This window comes from Cyprinus carpio, chromosome A1 (genome assembly GCF_018340385.1).
Source record: "Cyprinus carpio isolate SPL01 chromosome A1, ASM1834038v1, whole genome shotgun sequence".
In the NCBI taxonomy this organism is placed as follows: Eukaryota; Metazoa; Chordata; class Actinopteri; order Cypriniformes; family Cyprinidae; genus Cyprinus; species Cyprinus carpio.
Window position 1 is genome coordinate 32,375,260 of NC_056572.1, and position 27,379 is coordinate 32,402,638.

A 27,379-nucleotide genomic window follows, 5' to 3' on the forward strand; every position below is an offset into this window, starting at 1 on the left:
GCATGACAAGAATATTCTGTCGTTCAGCAGTCGATTTGCTCACTGCACAAAGATAATCGTCTCCTTCCAGATGGCGTGAATGGGTGCATTTGAGTGTGTGTACTTTGACTACATGGCTAGCGTTCTGGCAAGGTTCTCTCAAAGTTATGACGAAACATTGTTCCAGCCTAGATTATAGAATGTTCATTCAAAGTTCTCGAATCTTGGTAATGTTCTTAAAATGTTCCAAAAAGAAATCATTTATGCATTCATGAAACTTTTTTTTCATGAATTCATGGAACGTTATTTATATGTTCATAGAACATCAATAGAATGTTATTGATATAATCCTGAAACATCGATGGAACATTATTGAAATATTCCTGGAACATTGATGGAACATTATTGATATATTTGTGGAATACTGATGGAACATTATTAATATATTCCTGGAACATCAATGAAAAAATACTGATACATTCCTGGAACGATATATTTGGGGAACATCAATGGAACATTATTGATATATTCAGAGAATATTGATAAAACGAATATTGATAAAACGTTAAAAATGTAGATTTTTGTGCAACATTGATGAAATGTTATTGATATATTCCTGGAACATTGATAGAAATTTATTTGTTTGATGTTTTATTGGTATACTGTATTCCTGGAACATCAAAAGAATGTTATTAATATATTCCTGGAACACTGTATTCGTAGAACATCTTAAAACGAAACATATTGATATATTTTGTGGAACATCTATGGAATGATATTGATATATTTGTGGAACATCCATGGAAATGATATTGATATATTTGTGGAACATCAATGGAACGTTATTGATATATTTGTGGAACATCAATGGAATGTTTCAAATAGTCATGGAACATTGATGGAAAAATTTTTATCTAATCATAAAAGATCTGTGAATGGAACATTGCTGGAACGTTATATATTGGTAAAATATTGGTAATGTTATTTATATATTTGGTTATATTTTTTGAAACTTTTTATTTTGGATTTTCATTTTCTAAAATTTGCTACTTGTTTCAGAATGTTTAGAGAACATTTGAATGCAACATTCCTGTAATAATGTTTCCAAAATGGACTACTTCCTTAATGTTTTTGTATAACCAAGAAAGAAAAAGTTTTTAAAACTTTTTTTTTTTTTTTTTTTTTTTTTTTTTGAATTTGATTAAATTAATTTTCAGAGAATGCTCAGAAATAACATTTTCTTAACTTAATGGAAACATTAGCAAAAAGTTATTATTTTGAGTGTTATGAATTTAACAGATGGCTTTCTCCATATTACAAGTTGGGTTCCTTACAAACAAAAGTAGGAGAAGTCACTCAATATAATAATTTTCATATATAATAAATTACTTGCACCTCAGATGAAACACCGTGAATGCTATCATTGCTTTTTGAGGTGGATGCCTGCTGTTTGGGAACGCAGTCAGTTCTAGGAGGCAATTATAAAGAAGTACTGTACTTTGTTGACAGACTTTGCTCTGACATTTCAGAATGACCATAACAACATTTCAGATGCTGTGCAGTGAGATCAGTCCGCTGGTTAGTCAGGTTATGCCTTCCCATAGCGCAAAATCACATAACTTTTTTTCATGCACATGGAGGAATTTATCTGATAAATGCATTTCCATCTCCTGTTATACACATGAACCCTTTTTCGCACAAGTCAAAATGCACGTGAGCGTAAAAACAATTTAGCGAGTAATGGTATTTTCTTTTTCAAAATTTGGGGTTTCCATCACTCATTTCTAAAGATACTTCAGTATTCACATGAAAACAAAATGATGGGAACGTAGCTACAGACTCCCAGCAGTGGTTGGTATTGGCTGGCCTGGTGTAAACTCTCATCCTGTGGCATACAAATCTCTCTCTCTGCCTTTCTATTTGTAAGTTTAATTAGAGATTCACCAGAGACATGGGCCTGATTGCACTGAAGGGCTTGGCGTTTCCTTTCCTCTCATTAGCATCATTTTTTTATTTCCATTGATCATTTGTGAACATCTAGACAGCACATTTACAGATCTTCCTATGTGTATGGAGGATGTGGCTAATGGTAGTGCTCCTTTGAAATATTTCCTGCTGTTCTGCGGCAAAACGTCCCCCATGCTGTGTGTTTGATGCTGCGGTGTAGATTATTTTAGGCTAGTTATGCACCCTTTTGAAGAACACACTGTTACTGTAACTGGTAATAGACTCAGGAGTAGACAGTATAATTAAATTAATGACAATTCTTTGTATATACTTTGACTCTGTAGCTGCCCAAGCTATAAGCTTGGCACAAAAGCAATAAGGTTATCAATACTCTAAAAAAAAAAAAGTCAAATTTTATATATTTGTAATTTACATTTACTAATAAAATTAAACAAAACCATATTTTATTTAGATGCATAAGAAGAATAAATGAATAAATAAAAATTCTGCTGTTTTTAACAATCATATATTCCTATATAGTTTATGTCATTTGTTAGTACAAAAATTATTACATGCAACACAAAAAACAATAATTCAAACATTAAATTAATGTTGTATAAATGTATATGAATATAATTAATATTTTAAAATAAATAATATGTAACAAATTATATAATATAAATAACACATCTAAAATGTTCTAATTGTAGAATTAAGTGATAAGTTTTAGTTTAAGTTTAAGATAAAATTTATCTTAATATTTCTTAGTATATTTTAAAATATATTTACTAATAAGTATTCATTCTAAAATATTATTGAATAATTACATATCAATTTATTATTTAAAATAAATAACAAAATATATATATTGAATCATATTTTAAATATTATTTTTTTTTTCACAAAAACTTTTATTTTTTTTGTTGTTTGACATTAGGAAGTATTTTTAAAAAGATTTAAAAGATTTTACACTGACTGGTGATTAATTCTTTTGAACTGGTTAATTAAAATTAACCAGATGAACAAACTGACTGGCTAAATGAATCTGATAACTATGCTAATGCTATTTGCTGTATCTCCCAATGCAATCTGAGTATTGTCTCTGCCTCAGTTTCAGTTTGCCATCTACTTGGAGAGTCTGTAGGGACACATGTAAATGAAAATGCCAAAACCTCCACAGGTTGTGTCTGGTGTTTGAGATTGGGAGCAGTGGCTGGAGGGTTTGTGATCAATGAGTCAGGTGCTTCTCTCTACTGCTAGTCAATCCGGCACAAATGCTGTTTTCCTGAACCTGGGTTGATAAAGAAGCTCTTCAGACGAGATCAGCTCTGGCTCTCCTGAGGCGCGCGGCAGACGAGTCATTAGCCGTGGCACCGGGTCGCAGGTGGGGTGTTTTTTTGGTGTTGTTATTGTTGTTAATCTCCTAATAATAAACACAACATTTCTTTCTTTTTTTTTTTTTGTTTTTTTTAGGATGCTGGTGGTGGTTTTTTTTTTCATTATTATAGGAGATGATCTGCTGCCACACACCGCATTACTGTACAACTACTCCATTTAACATATTGCAGCAAAGTACACAAGTTAATTACTAAAATGGCACAAAACAGTGAGGATCTCAATGTTTTTAATGCACATTTGTGCCACCAAAAAATTAAAATGACACACTGGGAGCATTACTGTGAGTGATTCAAATTAATCTGTGGATCTATTTTTAAAACAAATCATTATAATGAACTGTATGAATGACCTGAATCATTAAATCATACAGATCAAACTGACTTTTCTAAATAATATTTAATGATAAATTAAAAAATTAAAAAATAAAATCTGAGTCTATTTTTGAACCAGTTCATTGAAATTAACTTTCTGAATGAATCTATTGAGTGAAACAAATTGAATTTAAACAAATCTGTGAATCTATTTTTAATTAATTAAAACAACCTTTAGAATGTACTTTTTTGAACACTGTTGAGTGATGACTCAAATGATTCGGTAAACCAGTTGATTAAAATGAACCACTCGAATGAACCGAATCACTAAGACAGACAGTTCAGAGTGAAATGAACTGTGAGTGAATCGCTAAAACAGACAGTTCAGTGACTTTTCATAACAGTGATAAAGAGATCTATTTTTTGTAATCTATTAAGTGAATCTATTTTAGAACCATGAACTGTCAGAATTAACCAATTTAAAAAAAAAAAAAAAAAAAACTCTTATAAACACATTGGAGTGATGACTCAGATTAATCGACAAAACCTATTTTAAACCAATTCATAGAATTGATTTAAACAAATCCGTTTGATTTAACCAAACTGGCTTTAATTGTAAGCACTATTCCATGATGACTCAAATTAACTAGTAAATCAATTTTTAACCTTAGTCTTTTTGAAATGAGCGAATTGATTCAGACTATTTGTGAATACAATTAACAGATTAATTGAATGAATCAGACAATCTACTTTTTTTTTTACCAAACCATTAAAACTTTGACCAAACTGGTTCAGTCTGTACTAATGATTCTCTGCAATAAATCAGATCACAAAAAATAAAAAAATAAAAATAAAACAAATGATGCAGTGTTTGTCAGGCTTTACACAGATATTTGTTGGAAAATGAGAATGTCGTTATTACAAAAGAAGGATCCAATGCACTTCTTCTGGTCCAAAAAGGTTTAAAAGCCTTTATTTACATCCTCAATAATAAGGCATTTCGGCCTTCAGCCCTCCTCAGAGTGTGAATGTATCTATGTTAGCTAATTTGTGTCATTACTTTTAGTGAGTTGCTCCCCTAAACTGACATGAAGCATCAGTTTGACTTTTTAACCCGGTCTCTGCTGTGTTTTGTCATTCTAGACCTGCTAAATGAGTCCAGTGGCTTGAGTTATCGATGTCCTCTCATATTTTTCTCTGTCCTTTGGTGTGCGTCTCCTCTCTTTAAGCAAGGCCTTTTATTTGCTCAAAGCCACGGCGGTTAGCGATCCTCCCGGGAGCTAATTATCTGAAGCGATGAGCCTGGTCTCTGTGAGTCTCGGCCGATACACTGATCTAGGAACTGTCTCTAATCTCTAGCATCACAAACAAACTTACAGACCACAGCGGCTCGTCATTATGTGTTTGCCCTTTCCCCCTAACTGTTCAGTGTGAATGCTGTGGTGTATTTGATAGAGACTACAGAAATCTCACCACTGCTATTAAAAGTGGACATGAATTGGATGCTCAAGATAGAGCCGCTCGTGCCCTGAGGCCTTTTCTAACATTCAAGCACTTATCATTCACGTCTACACATTTAGAGAATATTGAGAGAAAACTGGAATTGTTGCAACTTTTGTGGCTGTGTAGACGATTAAGTTTAATACACGCACCAGGGCTCTCATTTACGAGTAAATGATGGAGAAATATTGAAATAATGACTTTTTGAATGGCAAATTTGTCATAGATGAAATCCAGATGGGACTAATAAGAGTAAAGTCATTTGTATGGCTGAATTTAATTATCATAAAAGCAAAATAAGTGTGATTATAATTGAAACGGGGCCTGTGAGTATGTGCTAGTTTAGAACGGCTTCGTAGAATTATGCTTATAATGCCAAATTAGGCAATTTGGTGTTAATCGTGTTAAATGTTGTAATGTTTTTAAACACGTTTAATTAATCTAATTTGTTGTAAACACAAAAAAAAAATCAACCTGCTGTATTAAATCCATGAATTCAGAGTTATGTAAACCTCAAAGGATTCAGAAGCATCTGTACGCTGTATCTCTGAAGTTGCACAAGTAGCACATGAATGTTCACATTTTATATATGTATATATTATTAATAGTGTTTTATATTTTGATAAATATATGTATAATAGGGCTTACTATTTAAAAGTAGGCATCAGTCGTTAGTGTAAATAAACAAAATGAAGTAAAACGTGAAATATATTACATTTTAAATAAATATATAATAAATATATAAAAATATAAATATATAAGTATATAATTCATATTTTAAAATAAATAATATATAACAAATTATATAAAATATATAAATAATACATCTAAAATATTATAATTGTGTAATTAAAAGCGATGAAATATGTGTAATGTATTTTAATAATTAAATTAATGTTGTATAAATGTATATGAATATAATTAATATTTTAAAATAAATAATATGTAACAAATTATATAATATAAATAACACATCTAAAATGTTCTAATTGTAGAATTAAGTGATAAAGTTGTGTAAAATTTATCTTAATATTTCTTAGTATATTTTAAAATTTATTTACTAATAAGTATTCATTCTAAAATATTATTGAATAATTACATAAAATTTTATTATTTAAAATAAATAACAAAATATATATATTGAATCATATTTTTAAATATTAAAATGTTTTATTTTATACATGATAATTCATTATTTTTTTATAAAAATTTAATTATATTATTTTTAAAAATAATACATAATAATATTTAAATAATATTTTTAAATAATAAAATTATATATTTTAGTACTTTTTTGTTTTATTGAAATCATATTGGTACAAGACGTTATTAAAAGACATCATGTCTGGCATCGTTCACTTCTAGTCCATTGTCTTATCTGCAGGCAGAGTTCATCTATACAAACATCCACAGGGTCACAGAGAGGGTAACGCGTCATGAAAAAAAACAAATTGTGACTTTTTTAGATGCAAACTGTGTAAGTGGCCATCAGGGAAAAAAATTATCTGCTAAAAATGCATGATATGATCCCTTAAAAAACAGTAATTTCTTCTAGCTTCTCAGATGAAACACGGGCCGTGATGTTCACGCAGGGACTGGAATTGGTTCGGCTGGGTTTATTAGTATATTTTGTCACAGTGTATGTGCTGCACAGAGCTGTAATCACAGCTGTTTGATGATGAGCAAGACCACGCTCTTCATCTCCCTGCTGTTATTAATTCTGTGTCTCTGTTTCTGTTGTCTCTCTGGCTGCTGTATGACGTCATCCAGCCACAGCACGGCGTATCAGTGCATTTACTATCCTCCGGAACAGACGGCCAAGGCCCGCGAGATCCTGTGTGTGGTGTCCCAGCTGCAGCCGCACATCTCTGCGCTGGCCGACCAGCTGCTCCAGACGGCCCAGCAGAGCTCCAGCCAGCCTCTCCGAGACGTCCTCAAGAGCCTGGAGGAGAAGGTGAGGCCTGCAAACGCTCATTCCATTGTTCAGAAGGGACAGGAAACACACTGATGATGTTACAAAAGATTTCTATTTCAAATAAATGCTTCTTATGAACTTTATGTTCTTCAGAGATTCCTGAAGAAAGTGCGTCACCATTTCCACAAATAAATGTGGTGCAAAAAAACTGGTGCAACTTAATAAGATAATAAGAAGAAATGTCATTTAAATTGTAATAATATTTCACAGTATTGCTGTTTTTACTTGAAAAAAAAAATAAAACATGAAAATTTAAGAAAAGAAGTCTGACCCCAAAATCTAAATTTATATACAGATGTATTTTTTTCTTCTTCCCAAGATAACTGGGCATGAAATATACATAAAAAAAAAATAATAATAATAATTCTGGTATTATTATGACTCTTTAAAACTATTATTAAATACAGTTAAAATTTAATTTCATTTCATTTCATTTCATTTCATTTCATTTCATTTCATTTGCAAAAAAAAATTACAAGACAATAACTAGAAATTAGGTGTAGGTGAGGATCCATTATTATTATTTAATAAAATATTAAAATAGATAATAATAGATATTAATAAATATATCATACATTTATTATTATTAATATTTTTTCATTCTTTTTTTTTGTTTGTTTGTTTATTTATTTATTTATCTATTTATTATACAAAAATCGTTTTTAAGGTAATAACTGGACGTAAGGTTTAGGTGAAGATTTATTATAGTATTATTATGACTCATCAAAAAACACTTGAAAGATGATTTTACCAATGTCCTTGAAATAAACAATCAAACAAACAAACAAATAAGTACTTTATTTAATATATATATATATATATATATATATATATATATATATATATAATTCCTTAAGGTAATAACTGGACATGAGGTGTAGTTGAGGATTCATTATGGTATTACTATGACTCATCAAAAAACCTTGAAAAATCTTTATTCAAGAGACAATTTTAGCCAGTGTCCTTGAATACTCGAGTCAATCTGGAATTGCATAAAGTTTTAAAGTAAAAGTAAAAATTTAAAGAAACTATTAATCTTCAAGACAGTGGTTTGGGAGCATAAATGTAAAATGAGGAGGGATGGTTAGTGTGTTTGTTGTTAGTTCTGCAAATGTTCATTTTTTGGGGGATATTTTTTCTGATGATGTAATATGCTGTTGTAATAATTTTTTTAACTTGAAATGGATGATGCTGCTTCTGCTGAATCACTGAGAGAAACGATGGCTAGTTCACTAACATTTACTGTCTGTACTAGACAACAGTACTGCGCTTGTACTGTGTCAGATGCTAATACCATGGTATTACCATGGTATTAGCATGGAACCATGACTAAAAACCATTACACCAAACACATAACTGAAATGAATTGCATGCTGAATCGGTACAGCAGTGAATGTGCTCTGTGTTTCTGTAGACAACACCAGATTTAACATCAACAAACGCAGCGTGTTTTTCGTCCTATTCACTCAGACCACCGAGTCTCGGCCTGAAACGGGTCAGTTTGGAAACATGAAGGCTGTTTGACAAATGGCCATGGGTCTGTCACATTCCCCGCTGCCAAAGCCAACAGAAGCCTCTGGGCCGATTGTCTCGTTTGGAGGCCTTCGTGTTTTATGTGTGTAATTAATGAATTACATCTGCTGCCGTCAGTGTGCAATCTGTGACACAGAGATTGTTTCTGCCACAGCAGAATATCACCAATCAGCCGCCTTCATTGCTTAATTCTCTCTTCCGCCGCTCTTCACCTCCTTGATTAGCAGTGCGACGGCTGCCACATGATCACACGCTTCTGCTGATTGAAATCTCCAGCCCTCAGCGACTGTTTGTGTGGGTGCGTGTTGATGTTGCATTAGACTTGTGTACAACACTGCAAGCACACCATCTAGGGCTGTGACGGTTTATTTGTTTTTTGTTTTGTTTTGTTTTTTTTTTTTTTTTTTTTTTTTTTTTTTTTTTTTTTTTTCTTTTTTTTTTTTTTTTTTGTTTTGTTTTGTTTTGTTTTGTTTTGTTTTGTTTTGTTTTGTTTTGTTTTGTATATAACACAGCAATCACAACATCTAGGGCTGTGACTTTTTATTTATTTATTTATTTATTTTTATTTTTTGAGGTATCATTTTAGAGATAATATTAACCAAACAGTAATTGTAAAGGAATTATTTCAAAATATTTTATTTTATTTTTATTTTTTAGAACTATAATTTTAACCAAACAGAAGCTGTAACTGTTGATTCAAAATCTGTTATCATATCAACGAAAACGCAACTGTAAAAAATCTATGATTTTTTTTTTTTGTGCAACTTTTTTTTTTTTAGAACTGTATCAGGTGGACCAAACAGCAGTTTGTTGATTTAAAATCTTTCAGAACTTGTATTTATTTATTCATTTATTTATTTATTACAAACAGCAATTTGAAATACTTTTATATTAAAATTATTATATTTATTTATAATATAATTTTTTATTATATGTTTAGATTTTTTTATTTCATTATTTTTCAGTTAAATGTTCAAACTCTTACAAACTCATAAAAACTCTTAATTGTAAGGCATATTTTTCTAAATTAACAGATGTAAGAATGATATTTATTCATTTTCATTTATATATATATCCCAGGGATGGGCAACTGGCAGTGTCTTTTAGTACGACCCGCTGGATTATATTAGACTCGGATTATCCATTTTAAACATTTGAAAAGTAAGTCACGCAAAGATTGCTTTCAGTTTATGATATTAATACTGTCTCCAAACAGGAGAGGTTGCGAGTTTTTAACCGCTCACCGTATTAATTACAGCATAGTAGGATGAGCACTCGAACGTAAACATTTACTAACATTAGCAAATAAAAAATGAAAAACTGAACATTAAAACGGTATTTTCCAGTCAAGATGGTATACAGATTATTTTTTGCCAAGTTCAAAGGGATACCCATATGTTTGGAAATCTGTATTTTTATTTTGTACACGATCACACCACTGCTCACAAACAACGGGGATGCCAGAGTTGCACTTACCTCAAATTTCAACAAAAGCTTTTTCCTAAATGCATGACAGAAATGTGTGCACTTAACTGTGGGTTCTTAGGGGGTTCCTGTTCTTAGGGTTTCCGCGGGTACTCAGTTTAATTGTTTAAATTCAAGGCCATGAAAACTCTTAAATGGTACAAAAAGTCTTAATTATAAATGGTCTTAAATTTGGTCAATATGATGATTAAACTTCAAAAGGCTGTGATTTCACTGAATAAACGAGCTCTGCATGTTTCAAAGTTGCGCGCTGTGCTGCTTTGTGTTCTGTGGTTACCGGGGAAACCGCTGTATTCTGACGTTCTGAAAGTGAAACCTGCTGGCAGAGAACAAATTTGCTTTTACTGCTACATATTTTTAAATGTGAACCAGTGGATCCACAAGAAGCTATTGCATTCTAAAAATGTAAACAATTAAGTTGAGATTTACAAGAAATATTTTAACTGCTACTATGCAAAAGGAATACTGCTGTAAAAAAAAGCACCTTATTTGTTTTAAGTGTTTGCAAATCAAATGTTATTGCACTTTTGTTCATATAGCAGTACTTTTAAATGAAAAAAGTGCACAATACACTACTTTTGAATTCATTATTGAATTTTGTGCATAATGTTATTAATCGCGATTAATCGCAGAAAATCATGTGATTACTCGCGATTAAAAATTTTAAATTGTTGCCCAGCACTAAAATAAATCAAATCAACTATATAGTACTAAAACATTTTTAATTAGCTTAGGTGATGTATTTATTTGATTTTGTTAGCGATTATAATATTAACCAAACAGGAATTGTAAAATATAAATATATATATTATTTTATTTTGTTTTGTTTTGTTTTTTATAGCTGTCATTAACCAAAAATCTACAGTAAAGAAATTAATTTAAAATGTTTATTTATTTTATTTTATTTTATTTTATTTTATTTTTGAATTGTGATTTTGATCAAACTGCAGTTTGTTGATTCAAAACATTTTAGAACTATGTATTTATTTACAGAGCTATCATGTAAACCAAACAGCATTTTTTTTTAGGATTGTAATTCACACTTTTAATTCATTTATTTATTTCACAAAGAGTGTTAAGGGTGTTTACTTTTATTTGTCTCATCTTGATTTCATTTATAAATAAATTTGATTTTTTTTTTTTTTTTTTCTCAGATCAAGTTTATCATGATTTATTCACGAGTCTCCAATGAGGTTTTCACTGTGAAATCTGACTTTTGGACATTTCCTACTTTAAGAGTTTCTCCAAACATACAAAAAATATACATATGTACAAGTACCTACGAGTATGAATGAGGTCATCCTGCTCTTTCTGTTTCTCTTGCAACCTTATTTAATATTCGCACGACACTGTAGATTAATTGAATCATATGTTGTTGTTTCAGAAGAACCGGCGTGTCTTTTGTGTCTCTCTAATTCTTCTTGCTCTTTCTTCTGCGTTTCTATCGACTATACCATCGCTGTTTGTTTATTAGTTTTCTGATGCATGTCTCGTCCCGTCCCGTCCCTTTAATCTTCATCATACGCTCTTATGCTGCACTGTATTTGAATGAAATGTTGGTTATTAAACGCTGGCTCTTCTCTGTCTGTCTGCAGACGGAGCAGTTTGTTCATGCTCTGAAGGATGAGTTGGTGAAGAGCGCTCTCCTGGCGCTGCACGCCGCCCGTCCTGGATACGTCAGCAAGTGCCAGAGCTCCGCTCAGTCCAGCCCTGCGCGGGCTGATCCACACCTCAGCACCGCCGAGAAGCAACACAGCGTCTGCAACAATGTGGACGGCTCCCAGACGCCGCGGAGAGAAAGCCGAGAGTCACCCGTCCACTCAGACTCCATCCCGCACCACAAAGAGTACGACGAGGAGGAATGGGCAAGTGCTTCACTTCATGGAAATCATGCATCATTAGGAGTAGGGATGCACAATATTGGATTCTTTCCTGATATCCGATATGTCAGTATTTTTCAACTTATTTTAGTGGAAATACTCTTAAAAGTATTGCATTACTCTATTAAAAAGTAACTGATTTGTTACTTTTTATGAAAAGTAATGCATTAAGTTACTTTTTTGTTACTTTTTGTCACCTGGGCTGAGCTTGCTTATTTATTTTTAATAACAATTAAAAAAAAAAAAAGTTATAATTTTGGTAACTGGAAAGCCCCTTTCACACCAAAAGTGAAATGAATAAGTCTCGGGCTGAAGGAAGTGTCTCCACATCTCACTCCTGATTTCTCTCAACGCAGGGACAGCAGAGGTGTCAGTGAATAAATGGGAAAACAAAGTAACTTCCCCAGAGAAAAATAAATATACTAAAATGTATTTAAAATTTTAGGGCTGCCCCATAATGGTCAACTAATTATTAGTCAACCAGAAGAGGCTTGATCGACCAAAATTTTATTAGTCGCTTAGGCACAGAAAAAATAATCCACCGGCGAAGTCACGCAGTACGTGACTAACAGATCATAAACGTCTAATCTATGTGGTAATACAGTACAAATGGACAGGCAGGACATCCAAACGCTCGACTATCATTCATCGACCTCAAATATGACTTACCATCTGAAATATGTAAGTATTAGCAACTTTACATGGCAACTCAATCTAGTGTTAACCTAGAGAATCGTGCACTGTTCAAGTGTGTGGAAGCTGAACAGTAGCTGAACAGTAACAGGAGGCACCGGTGCGCTCACTTGCTCCTAAAATACTCTGTAATTTTTGGTCATACAGATAAGAGTAATACATCTTTTAAATCTGTAAAGACTCTACTTCAATTTGTGTGCACTCACAATACCACGCTTTTGGAATTGAAATAATGAAAGCGGGGGGAAAGTGGATGGGGGGGGGGAAATGGGGGGGGGAGGTGGAGGGGGGGGGTGGGGGGGGGATGGGGGGTGTGAAAAGAAACAAACATTATGTGCTTTCTGCCGTCTCGGTCTTTTGACTCTACTAAAGCATACAAATACCATAATATGTTTGCAGATATTTAAGAAACATGCTAAGTATACTGTTTTATCTGAAAAACAATGCTACAGTCTGTTATTCTCCTTTGAAAAAAATCTGACTTTATTTCTCACAATTCAGACTTTTTTCTCACAGTTCCAAGTTTATATCTTGCATTTCTGACTTCTTTTCTCAGAATTGTGAGCTATAAACACAGTTGCTTCTTACAAAGTCAGATTTACGGGATATAAACAAAATTGCGATACGCTCTTTTCTACATTTTTTCTCACAAATTGCATGTTTGTCTTGCAATTCAGACTTTTTGTTTCACACTTGTGAGTTTATACCTGACTTTTCACAGAATTGTGAGACATAACCGTGCAATTGCCTGTTATAAAGTCAAAATGGCAAGATATAAGCTTGCAATTTCAAGAAAAAAGTCTTAAATGTGAGAAAAGAAGTCCCAAAGAAGTCCCAATTATCTTGATTTTTTTATTCAGTTGTGGATACAGGCTTCCTGCACATTTGCTGCTTGTGTCTGCAGCACTTCAGAGAGTCTGACCGTGCTTGAGCGCGGATATATTTGATAGGATCTTGAGAGGTTTTCAGTCATTCCACAGGACCAGAGGCAGGACAGGGATCAGGCTAGCAACCGAGCCAGTGACATTCCAGCACACACGGCAACCGCTATTACTGTAGCATCTGATAGTGGAAAGCTTTAACCACACAAACTGAAGGACGACCACAAACTCAAGTCACAGACTAGAGTGTGTTGTGTTTGTTTAGTCAGTGGTGCTGTGGAACGTGGATGTGAAGCTGTGGTGTCTGCCTCCTGTAATTGCCTTCAAGAGTGTGTGTGTGTGTCATAACCGTGGCTAACAGGAGAGGATTAGAGGCCAAGATAAGACAAGCATCTCTAATCAATAGCAATATAACTTGCGTGCCCTTGTGCGCCGCTCACAGGAGGGAAGGAGAAGCCATGCCTGACGTTTGCTCTACATTAAGATGATGAATTTTCCCAATATTCATAGCAGAAGTATGTTGTCATTTTTCCTGTTAGAATGTTTTATGTTCATGTAATTTTTTACTCTGTCAGCCAATGGAAGTGCTGCTTTTATCAATTTGCATAAATGTCATAGGAGTAACCAGTAAGAGCTTAATTAAATATTATGAGAAGTCGTTTTATTGTCTCTCTCTCCATATAAATGTTGTATAATAAAAGAAGGAGGAGCAAACACTCTCTTTTTCGAGGATATTTTCCTCCTCCTTTAGCTTTAAATGTAATGCATGAGGAGACCGTCTTATCTTTTGGTGCTCTGGATAATTTTTCTGAGTAAAAAATGTTAACCAACAACATCAGCATATTAAACCAGAGCTGAAGTTGAACTGTATGTGACAGTTGGAGCAGTTGTGGTCTGCAATACGTGTGTGTGTGTGTGTGTGTGTGTGTGTGTGTGTGTGTGTGTGTGTGTGTGTGTGTGTGTGTGTGTGTGTGTGTGTGTGTGTGTGTTGTGTGTGTGTGTGTGTGTGTGTGTGTGTGTGTGTGTGTGTGTGTGTGTGTGTGTGTGTGTGCAGCTTCTGCAGTGCTTTTAATGAGATCATTACAGAAACATCGTGACTTAGTAACCATGCCGAATTTCAATTAGGAACTATATACATTCTGTTGAACTTAGATCTTAATTTAAGTTTTAAGAAAAGAAGTTTCTGTAGTAAGAAGCCAAAAACAGGCGGACGGAAACATGTCATCTTTAGGGTGTTGAAGAAACTTATGGAAAGGAGTGGAGCACAGCTTCAGAAACCACATCTAAAGGAACCCTAAAATAAATCAAATAATCTTTCAGAGCAAATCTCTTAAATATTAACATGTTTACAGTACATACATGTGTGTGTTTGAGTTTGTACAATAGAGTATGCATGGTATATGTGTAACACAAAATCTAAACCAATGCTATAAAATGTAGATATTTGCTGATCACACTGGTCTGGTTCGCAAATAAACTCTACATTTTTCTGTGTCAGGTCTCTGTGATGTGAGTGTGGGTCCGTTAACATTTGCTCTGGCTCTTCTAGGACAGGGTCTGGGTCAGTGTGGCGAAGAGTTTGAACTGCGTCATCGCCCTGGTGGATAAACTACAGGAGCAAGACAACAACAACCAGGAATCAGCGCCCAGCCACACGCTGGCAGACGTCATCACCTCACACAGTCCCGGTACGACAAACTACACTGAATACAAACGCTCAAATGATCAATTATAACTCTAGACTGCAGCTGCAATCAACCAGCAAATACTTAAATGCTAAAATAATACATCAGATATGCCAAACGGCTGCTTGAATGATCAATTAACTGCCTAAAGGTGATTTCCTTTTATGGTGAGGCATAGACTATGAAAAATGGAAAAATCATTTCATTGTCATGCTTTTGACTGAATTAATTATGCCATTGCCCTGGATTAATTATGAAAATGAAATATTTTTTGTTACACTTAAACGCTCCCCATTATGAGGATTTGAGATTGCATTTGATTTATTATTTGAATTTTGGGTCACACTTTATTTGAAGCCTTTATATACAATGCATTATTAAAAGTATTTTAATGCATTAATTAGGCCTTGTAATGCACCTTACAATGTATTGTTTGATCCCATTAATAATGGTTACCAGAGTTATAATGCATTTTAATGCTTTGCTACACCTTAAAAAAATAAAATGCATTAAAACACTTGACAAACAATGTTTCAGATGAAGCAAGGAATCTAAAAATGTAATAATAGTTTGATTTATGAATATATATATATATATATATATATATATATATATATATATTGCATTACAACATACATTTTAAATACCTTTAAATACCTATACATAAAGGTTTAAGTATGTACAAAAATGTGAAGATATATCATAATTTTTCTTCATGATTTTAATAATAATATTTCACGTGTTGCCAACTTCATGCATCCTAGAAAAGCTTCTAATGGCAGATTTTCCACTTCACTCGAGATTGTTTTCTGTGAGATTTTTTCACTGGTTGTACTTTTTTTCACGCTTTAATAACAACCCACAGAATTTTCTTTTATTTATTTATTTTTTTTTTTAGCACTTGTCAGATGTGTCAGTTGAGAGATGAATATTAGCACCATCCAAAGATCTTCTGTCAGACAGGAATACTTAAAGGAAACTTCTGACACTCAGTGCTAAAGTGAAAAAAAAACGATGACAAGCAGTGCAAGAGCACAAAACCTCAGAGTTTTAATGCAGCCAATGCTGCCATCACTTGGACATTATCTGAAACTACATGTTGAGGTTCTGCCTGTTGCAATCTACAATATAAAGAATTTACTGTAGGGCAATTATGTTTTTTTTACGCCGAGCTCATATTACACTTGGAGTTGGAGCTTCTAAAACACGTCTCTAGACCTTGCACTTAAAAAAAAAAAAAAAAAACTTCCACTGACTCTGTCTATTTGAAACCTATTTGAACCCTGTATTCTAATAGTTGTAGTAATATCGGCCCGACAAATACGTGAATGGGCCCCAAAAGTTTTTTTTTTTTTTTTACGTTTACTCTGTGCTATGTCATCAGACTAAGCAAACAGACTAAGCCTTCGTGTCATGTTAAAGCAATTGGTCTTTAATTATCCATGATTGATTTAAAAAATATGGTGTTTTTCATTTTTATAAGAGCCGTTTAAATGTAGCAAAAGTACTGCATCACTTGTTAACAAGAATGCAAATGTGTGCTAATATTTTCCCCTTACACAAGATTGCATCTTTGCAAGATCATTGTCAGCAGTATTTACATTTTCTGTGACAATGTCAACATTGTATGCAATGTATTATTGTGTCTGTCCAAATACTTCACATAACACAACGAAATCAGCTGTCATTCAAAAGGCTTGATGAAATGATGTCGGACCGGTTTTTAGGTTGATGTCTCGTGTCATGCACATAAAAAGTAATTAATTTAATAAAGACAGCTATTCCGATCAATGGTGTGAATACACCCTGGGTGGGAACCGAACTACTGAACGTGACTCTTTCGATTAATGTTCTTGTGAAATGGGGTCATTGAAAAAGCCACTCAATGCAAAACAAGGATAATACTGCCAAAATCTGATGACTAATGCAAAACAAATTCAAACGCAGGGCTTGTTGCAAAACAGATGCACATGAAAGGCGTAAGGCAGATCTAGTTCATAGATTAAATATTTAAGTTCTTTTCTCATGCACCTTTTTTTGGATAAAACAAATGACAAATCAGAGAGATGAATGACGAATTGCAAGAAATACAAGCTAGGGCACGGCATGTGAAATTTCAACAGGGCTGCTGTCTTTGACATTTAGAATTGATTTTTATGAAGGAAAAGGAATGGAAGGTGTCTGAACATGTTAACATGTTATATTATCTGTGATTAGTGATGTGGTAAAAAAGTTAAAAAAAAATCATAAAAAATATTATAAATAAATCATTAAATTATTAATTCAACTGGAATTAAGTGGCTGCTTTTATGAGTGAATTATTGAATTATTTGTTTAAATGGTTTGTTCACAAACATTACCTCATTCAGCAACAAATTAAGCAGCTATTTTTATAAGAGAGTTACTGGATTATTTGTTTAAATTGGTCATTGAATCATTCGTTCAATTGATTCATCCAAAAACTTTGATTCAGTCAGAAATGAAGCAAGTGACTGTCTTTATGAGTGAGTTGCTGTATCATTTTTTGAACAATTTGTTTAATAGAAATGTATTTTGGACCTTCTGGGAGGTCCTGGTAATATTCCACTAAGTTGTATCTGTGAACTAAACTAACCTCTGAAATGCACCTGTGAACTAAAATAACGCTGTGAACTTTGGGTGATTTCCAAATGCTGACATCAGAAGTAAACAGACTTGGGGGGGATGTCTCACGTGACCATAGCCAACCAATAGGGAGAGATTGTTGATTTGGCCGAATTCCACCATTAGAAAAATATAGTGATAAGGGGTGGCAAACCGGGCAGGCAGTGCCAATTAAAAACCGGAACTACCTAATAAGGTATAGAGATAAAGGTATAAAACGAGTGCGCGGGCAGACAGAAAATTCAGATGCGGTGCCCGTCATCTCGACTTTGTTACTTTGAGTAATAAAATCTATATTTCGACATCTGGAACTCCGTCTTCCGAGTCCTTATTAATCTGACTGAAAAAAAATTCATCATCAGCCCTGAGACACGACAGTGGCAGCTGTTATGAGTGAGTCATTGTATCATTTGTTCAACCGATTCATTCACAAACATTAACTCATTCAGCAGCAAATTAAGTGACTGTCTTTAAAAGGGGAAATTGAATTGTTCGTTCAATGGATTCATTTAAAATTTGTTGATTGAGTCAGGAACGAAGCAAGTGACTGTCTTTATGAGTGAGTCATTGAATTGTTTATTCAACCGATTCTTTCAAAAACGATTCATTCATTCAGAAGCAAAGCATGTGACTGTCTTTACGAACGAGTCATTGAATCATTTGTTCAACCAGTTTGTTTAAAAATATTAATTCATTCAAAAACAAAGCATGTGACTTTCTTTACGAGTGAGTCATTGAATTTTTTTTTTCTTTTCAAGAGATCTGTTAAAAAAACACTGATTAATAAATGAGACACCACTATTATGTACTGCTTGGACACTCTGTGGTTTTATTTGGGGCTATTTTGACCGATGGAGCAAAAACATTGATGTTCTTAAATTCCAGACCATGTTTAGACAAGGAAGACAAGACTTAGTCTCTATAGCCTCAAAGATCATATCTGCTAACTTTGATCTAATTCTGTCTCCAGGCTTTTGGGACTTTGATAAGAGTTGTAGTTGTTTTAGTCTGTAATTTAGATAACAAACAGACCCGTGCATGCCCTCAAGCATTAAACACAGTTTATTCTAAAGCTTGATCTGCTATTTTGCTCAGAGCATTTTAACTGCATTGTAATCCTACCAGTGAGTGGGCTGCTTTTTTATACATGTTGGAAAGAGATTCATTCCTGCATACAGCACTCAAAAACTATCTCTAATAGTAGATTATAAAACTTTATTAATTGTAGATTATAAAAAACTTCTTTATTCCATTAAATCCTTTGCCTACCCAGCAGGGTAAATCACACAGTGCTAAATGCAATGTACTCATGCCATGCATAAATAAACAGGCTTATTAACTGTCATTAAAAGAAAATGGAAATACTTTCCATGGATTATTTTTTTTCATCTGTCACTTGGAGCAAGTGAGTCAGATTAGATAAATGTCAACATGTACCAGCTGTAAGATGCCATCGTCCTCAAAAATCATGAACAAAAGTGCACAAAGAATAAAGAAATTACTACTACATTCAATTCAGGTTCACTGACTGGAAATTATTTCACAATGCTATCATAACAAAAAACTGTTCCATGCTGTCCATGTTTTGGTCCAATAGTGGTCAGTTTTGCATACTTTTGGTCTGGTTTTAAAGCCCTATATACTTAATGCAAATTCCTGCTCTTATTGTGAGTGATTTATAAGTGCGTATTATTTCAAATATAAACACACTTAAATTAGTGAACTTTCATGTTAAAACTTGCTGTTTCTCTAGCTAATAGAGCACTAGGATAGGATAGGATAAACTTTATTTGTCCCCGAAAGGAAATTTGTCTTGGGCAAAGTGCTACAATGTTGCTCTGACCATACTATAACAATTAAGCAAACAAAACAAGTAAGAACATACATTCAAATATAACAGTGTATAAACATAAAATGCAAGATATGTAAAGTGAAAAACACAGTAAAGTTCTAATGTGCTATAGGTGTGTTGTTTTTGGTTAAATTCAGCAGTTTTATCGAGGCAGGAACAAATGAAAGCTTCAGTCTGTTAGTTATTTTTTGGCATTCTCAGTCTCTTTCCTTTCCACTGCAGTAAGGATGTATTTTTTATTGGCTTATCCTGAACATTGCATCTTCTCATTTAACCCTTGTGCTGCATTATATATTTTACGCCGTTGAGTGCATTAATGACCAAAAATGGTCACATATTAAACATTGCCTAAAATATTATATATTATTATTATTATTCTCCACTTTTCCTAAGTTAAATCTTTTAATCAGCATCAGTCCTCATCATAACTACCAAATATTTATTTAATTTCAGGATTTTAACCCTTTAAATACCAGTTTTGGGGGCGTCAGATGAGGAGTAGGCTTATCTCATTAAATGGAAGCATGCTGATTATAGTCAGCCTTCTCTAGTTATTTATTTTATTAATAGCCTACTTATTTTAGTTAAGTGCTTAACTTATAAATATGCATTTATTCAATTGTTTTTATTAAGTGCATTTGTATTTTGTTTTTTTTTCTATATAGTTTTGCAATAAAAGCGTATTAACCAGGTTCCAGAAATAATCACTGAGGGTGCTTCTGAAATTAGTGAGGGTGCTCTAGTCTTAATGCCCATTTTCAAATATTTTCGCCCGTCTATTGCTTTGGTCATCATTGTGTCAATCACTGCTACTTCGAGAGTGAATCCCACATAAATATGCAGATGTCATTCCTGAAACTTTGCAACGTGTGTGTGGCTGAAAAACATAGTTCTACATTTTAAATGGATCATAGACTAGAAAGCTTGCAAAGAGTGCTCATTACCATTAAAAAAGCTGTCACTCTTTGTTTAGTGAGTGTATACACGATGTATTCTAACATACATCGTGCCGCAAACCATAACCCCCCCCATCCCCACCCCACCCCCGGCCACCCTCTTTTGAGCCAGTGCCCCAGACTGGCCACCCCATTTAAAATGCTCTAGACACGCCCCTGCCTTTTCAAGACAAGTGCTTTAAACAAACCACAAGCACTTAACACTAACCATCTGTGTACTAGTAGAAACCAGGTCACTCTTAATGTTCTGGAAAACACATTACTGGAAAGCTGCATCATTTTGTCATATTTTCCCCCAGAGCTTCCCGTGGCAACTGTGGTTTGGTGGGATGAACTCGCCGTCCTGGTTCAGTCACTGAAAAAGTGTGTGGCAGAAGTAGCAGAGAGGGCGAGGCGCTCAGTGAGCTTCGTCCTGCTCCAGGAGGCAGCGTGCAGCACGGCCCAGGGCCTGCAGCTGCAGCAGAGACGGGACGCTGTCTTCAGCCAGGCAGTGAGTAATCAGACAGTTTTAAAATCAGTGTTTTAAAAAAAGAGTTTTCACTTTGATGAAAAACTATTCCAAACTGTTTAAATCCATTTGTCAGCATTGATATAATTTGTTTATAAGTAATTTGTTTATGCTTCATTTTATTGTGACAAAGTGTTTGTGAATATGTGTGTGCTGTGTATCTGCAGCTGGCTGCGCTGGCATGTGGATTTGCCATGCGATTGTATGCAGGTTTGGAGGATAAGGGCTTTCTCAGACAGCTGCATGCCATTGGGCTGGTGGCCCAGTTTGAAAGCCTGCTGAGTACTTACAGTGAGTAGCTTTAATCAGATATGCAATCACACCAAAATAACCTGTCAATCCTGATACAGTGTTATAGACACGAACCAGCAAATCATCAAAATGCCTGCACTCCGGGTTAGGGCAGCGTAGCTCCTACTTAAGGGCCTCATCCGGGGACACAGTTAATGAAGAAATACACTGATCTACCGAGGGCATGTTACCAAGACCTTTCTCCTGGGCATCAGCCATTGCAGCCAATGTGTGTGCCGCTCGATCCGGTCTGCAAGAAGGAGCAGAGCGATAAACTGAAAAAACAACCTCAGTAAAGTCAGGGCAGCTAGGTATCAGGAAATCGTCCGGCCGAGAAACCGAACGACACAAGAGGTATGAAGGTCCCAACGCCGGAGGTGGGGGGGTCCAGATTTTATTTAGCAAGGGCCATCTTGATTGTGACCTGCAATAAAAATGCCACCGAAGAACCAGCACCCTGCAGACTTGAGCCCTTATCGCTATGGGAGTGTTGAGGCTGAGAGTGTGCAGAAGTCTCCTCCAAGGGTATGTAACAGTCCTGCTTAGCATTAGATAACTGGCATGTCACCATATTCTAATTTGTTGAGATAGTGAATTGTTGGGTTTGTGTTAGATGTGAGCCAAAATCATCCAAGAACCAAAGACTTAAACTACTTCAGTCTGTGTGCATTGAATTTATTTAATACATGTGTTTCACAATTTGAGTTGAATTACTGAAATAAATGAACTTTTCCATGACATTCTAATTTCTTGAGAAGCACCTGTAAGTCTGCCAGTAGGTGGCTGTAGCAGATTAAAATACAGACAAAGGCTCCTACTGGAGCGGGAACTGATGCGGCAGTGGGAAAATAATGGAATAGCTCCTGCGGGAGCAGGGACTGCTGCGGCAGTGAGGGAATTTAGGCAAGGCTCCTGCAGGAGTGGGAACTGCTGTGGCAGTGGGGAAATATGGAAGAGCTCCTGTGGGAGCTGACACTGCTGCGGCAGTGGGGAAATATGGAAGAGCTCCTGCGGGAGCGGGCACTGCTGCGGCAGTAGGGAGAGATAGGAAAGGCTCCTGCGGGAGCAGATACTGCTGCGGCAGTGAGGAAATACAGAAAGGCTCCTGCGGGAGCTGACACTGCTGCGGCAGTGGGGAAATATGGAAGAGCTCCTGTGGGAGCTGACACTGCTGCGGCAGTGGGGAAATATGGAAAAGCTACTGCAGGAGCGGGCACTGCTGCGGCAGTGGGGAAAGACAGGAAAGGCTCCTGCAGGAGCGGATACTGCTGTGGCAGTGAGGAAATACAGAAAGGCTCCTGCGGGAGCTGACACTGCTGCGGCAGTGGGGAAATATGGAAGAGCTCCTGCGGGAGCGGGCACTGCTGCGGCAGTGGGGAAATATGGAAAGGCTCCTGCGGGAGCATACACTGCTGCGGCAGTGGGGAAATATGGAAAAGCTCCTGCGGGAGCAGGCACTGCTGTGGCAGTAGAGAAAATATGGAAGAGCTCCTGTGGGAGCAGGATCTGCTGCAGCAGTGGGGAAATGGAGAAAAGCTCCTACGGGAGTGGGAACTACTGCAGTGGGGAAATGGAGAAAAGCTCCTACGGGAGTGGGAACTACTGCAGTGGGGAAATGGAGAAAAGCTCCTACGGGAGTGGGAACTACTGCAGTGGGGAAATGGAGAAAAGCTCCTGCGGGAGCGGGAACTGCTGTGGCAGTGTGGGAATTAGGTAAGGCTCCTGCCGGAGCTGCAGTGGCAGTGGGGAAAATAGAAAAAACTCCTGTGGAAGTGAGGACTGGGGAACTGCGCCATTAGCTGAGGCGTGCTCATGCTTGGGACGGCTCAGGGAGGGAGCGCTGAGGGGGTGGGGAGGGGATGGCGGGCTTCAGGGCCCGCGCCAGGAGAGTTCAGAGGGATGGGTGGGATGTGGGAGCGGAGAGGGAGGGTGGAGCATGAGAGGAGGAGGAAAGATAACTGCTGGAGCCGCCTGCGGAGATGTGCTCACGCTTTCGGAGGTGTGCTCACGCTTGGGATGGCTCCGGGAGTGGAAGAAAGAGGGGAAAAGAGAGGGGAATGGCAGGTATCGGGGGCCTGCACCATTAACGGAGGCATGATCACACTTGGGACGGCTCTGGGAGTGGAAGAGAGAGGGAAAAGAGAGAGGAATGGCAGGCATCGGGGCCTAAGCCAAGAGTGTTCGGAGGGATGGATAGGGCAGAACAGAGAAGGGAAGGGGAGCATGAGAGGAGGAGGAAAGATAGCTGCTGGAGCTGCCTGCGGAGACATGCTCACGCTTGCGGAGGCGTGCTCACGCTTGGGACGGCTCCGAAAGTGGAAGAAGAGATGGGGAAAGAGAGGGTGAATGGCGGGCATCGCGGCCTGCGCCATTAATGGAAGCAGCCTTACACTGGGGTTAGACTGTGGGGCTGCAGGCCATGAGTAGGGGAGGGGGTTGTGGATGGGTCTGCACCGCTATCGGAGGCATGCTCACGCTAGTGTCTGCTACGGGAGCTGGAGGCCACTGAAAAGGAAAAAAGGGGTAAGTAGCAGCAGGAGGAAGGTCTGAGATGTGAGGGTCTGTGTTGCAAGTGGAAGCAGCTTCGCACTTGCTTCACATGCTGTAGGCCACAGAAAGGGAATCCTGAAGACCCTGTGTGCAGCCTGCACTGCTAGCGGAGGCAGCCTCACGCTAGCATTCACTACAGGAGCTGAAGGCCGCTAAACAAAAAAATGGTTATTAGTAGCATGAGGGAGCGGAAGAGTTGTGGGAATGTTTACAAATGGAGGCAGCCTCACGTTTAGCTGGAGGCCTGTAGCTGTAGGCCGTGAGAAGGGGTTGGGGTGTATGATGTCTTGAAGAACCTGTGTAGCCTGCACTGCTAGCAGAGGCAACCTTATGCTAATGTCTGCTACGTGAGCAGGAGGACACTGAAAAGAAAAAAAGGGGGTTAGAAGTAACAGGATGGAAATACTGGGATGTGCGGGCAGGTGTTGCAAGTAGAAGCAGCTTCATGCTTGGTTCGGCTGCTGTAGTTGTTGGCTGTGGGAAAGTAGAAGGGTTAGTAACATTTGACGGGGCAAGCTAAAAATGCCTGGGTAGCCTACTGTGTTGCCGGTTTAGCAATTGGTTGCCTGGTTTGACCGTTCCTCAAGCCTTGTCCATGTTAATACGTTCCTGTTGAAAAGCATCTTTAACTCTCGTTTTGGCCTTCCAGCCTTTATAAACGCTCTCCAGAGCGGATAAATTTGAGAATGCTGTTTTCACGTTGTAGTATGGACTGTGGAAACAGAGGCTTTTAAAAAAGATGAAGCATGTTTAGTCTTGTAACACATCAGGGTTTCCCACACATTGATTTATTTGTGGCGGGCCGCCATAATATCAAAACTGACCGCCACAAATAGATTTTCCAAAAGGCTTTGACTTTGACTTGAATAAACATGAGCACTGCACGTTTCAAAATCAAAAACCGATGCAGGTGTTTTTATATCACTGTATTTCAGAAGGAAACCGACTGTATTTAGAAAATTTTCGATTTCATTTTCATTTAATTTTGCATGTAATGCTTGATAAAGCAGCGTTTGTGAGCTCAGCGCTGTTTTGCAGCCGTTACCGGAGAATCCTGTATCTCTCCTGCTTTTAAAGCGCCTCCTGCTGGCAGAAAATTAATTTGCATATATATGTATATATGGGGGCGGGGGAGTGCCGCCACAAATAGAATGTAAGGCTGTGGGAAACACTGCACATTGTTCCAACAGACATGTTTATAGCAGTAACATTAATTTGCATTTATGTGCTATTCACTTTCAAGCTGTTTCTAAAGATATTTACTTTGTACTCTTTTCATATTGCAGTCCTAAAAAGACAACAGAAAATGTACTCACAATTGCTGTCCTGAGGAAAACACGAGGGCAGTTGCGTTTTAGATAAATTCTGAGTGAGCGCGCCAGTAAATGGTGAAATATTTCCATAAATAAATTGATCCTGCCAGAAGAATTACATGAAACTTATGTCTGTATCATCTCGGTGAGGTTTATACATGCACAGTAAGGCAAATGTAATGCCTTCAGACATTTCAGTGTGGATGACAACTCTAAAAATTTATTAAATTGCAACACATGGTCTGCACCGCTAGTGGAGGCAGCCTCAAACTGCGCTGCGGCCGGAAAAGCCGCGGTGAAAGGCTGAGCCGCGGCAGGAAGCGAGTGAGGCTTTGCTGCAGTGAGATCTGGGGTGCGGCCCAGGCACTTTGAATGCCTGCTGCTGCCGCGATCCAGCGCTCGAGGAGAGCCGGGTCTTTGAGCGGGACAATGACGGTGTCGCACGGTCTGTTGGCCACAGAGTGTGGCTGGTCGAGAAGAGCAGCTGTTGCGATAACGCCTGGTGCCCGGTGGCCGTGTTTGGCGGGGTAGGAGTTATCATGGGGCCTACAAATGCGGCAGATCTGAAAAAATCCCCGGTATAGATCTCTTCGTTGGACAGAAAATTGGGTCTGTGATAAGATGGCAACAGAGCATACTGAATCCTGAAAGTCGAGCGATAACGAAGGTAGGACGTACTTGATTATTTATAGGTGTTTCCTCTTGAGCTGATTGGTAAACTGTGTAATCATTAATGATGAACTGGCCGTGTTAATTATCCGTGCATGCTCCTCCCGAAATTTGTTTATGAAACATCACTAATTCATTAGATTCGTTCAAACGGTTGACTCATTCAGGAATGAAGTAAATGGCTCTCTTTATGAATAGGCTATTGAATCATTTATTCACACGATTCGTTCAAACCGCGGATTCATTCAGAAACCAAACACCACTGCGTTGCTCAGAGACGCACATTGTGTTTAAAATATAACACATTATCAACTTCTTTTTACTGAACTGTTGTATAAAATCACATTTGCACTCATTATATTCGGAACAAAATCAACACTCGTGTAATATTGCTCTCCCTGCTCATGTGATATCACTTATCCTATGATATAAATATTAGACAAAAACTCATACAGGGGCATTATTTGCACCAATATCTTGAATTTTAGGGCATAACTGCATTTGTGGAGTTGTTGCCCTGCATCATTTGTCAACAGTCAACTGTATAAAATGTAAGATGACGTACAGGTCTGGGGGCGGGGCCAGTGCGTTAACCGCATTAAAATATTTTAATCACATTATTTTTTTCATAACTAATTAATTGTTAATGCGTTAAACTGACAGCCCTAGTTAATAGATTTAAACAATACTTAGTATTAAATAAATGTATTTTTAAATAAATTATGGCATAGGTGTTTTTACTGGGGTAATAATAATAAGTTATAAGTTTTATATAAAACCTATTTTTAGAGTATTTTTACTAGGAAACACAATTTCACAATTTCAGTCCTTTTTAATTATTTGTGACATTTACTGCAATTTGTTTCTACGCTTTTTTTCTTTCTTTTTTTAGTGAGTATTACTTTTGAAAGGTTTTTTTTTTTTTTGGATTATTATTATTAAAGTCCCCATGAAATCAAAATTGATTTTTTCTAGTATTAATGTTAGCTTTAATGTTTTCTATAAGCAAGTGTGCTCCAAAACAATGACAAAATTCACATTTATAAGATATGCCAAGCATTCCAAACCCACAGTCTCTCACTTCTACCAATGTGGAACAATGATGACATCACCCCTTCAGCCTTTTTTTGTTTTTGTTTTTTTGCTTCAGGTAAAATGAATATGTATATGTAATTCAGCCTTGAGTGTCTTAATGCTTTATTTTTCACTTTAGTTCTCTGCGTATGATTGTTGTATGGCTGTTTCCCGCAGCAACCAAACTTTGAAATAAACACACTTCCAGTTGTGCGCGTGTTTAGATTGCAGATTACTGTCAAGTGCTTGAACATGC

General features: G+C 36.5%; 1 protein-coding gene and 1 pseudogene across 1 annotated transcript in view; both read left to right on the forward strand.

The window, feature by feature from the left end:
* Positions 1–27,379, forward strand: part of LOC109073120 — a 126,111-nt pseudogene that overhangs the window by 93,948 nt on the left and 4,784 nt on the right.
* LOC109093063 (type II inositol 3,4-bisphosphate 4-phosphatase) overlaps positions 1–27,379 on the forward strand; it is a 577,378-nt gene that overhangs the window by 18,258 nt on the left and 531,741 nt on the right. The window lies entirely within an intron of this gene.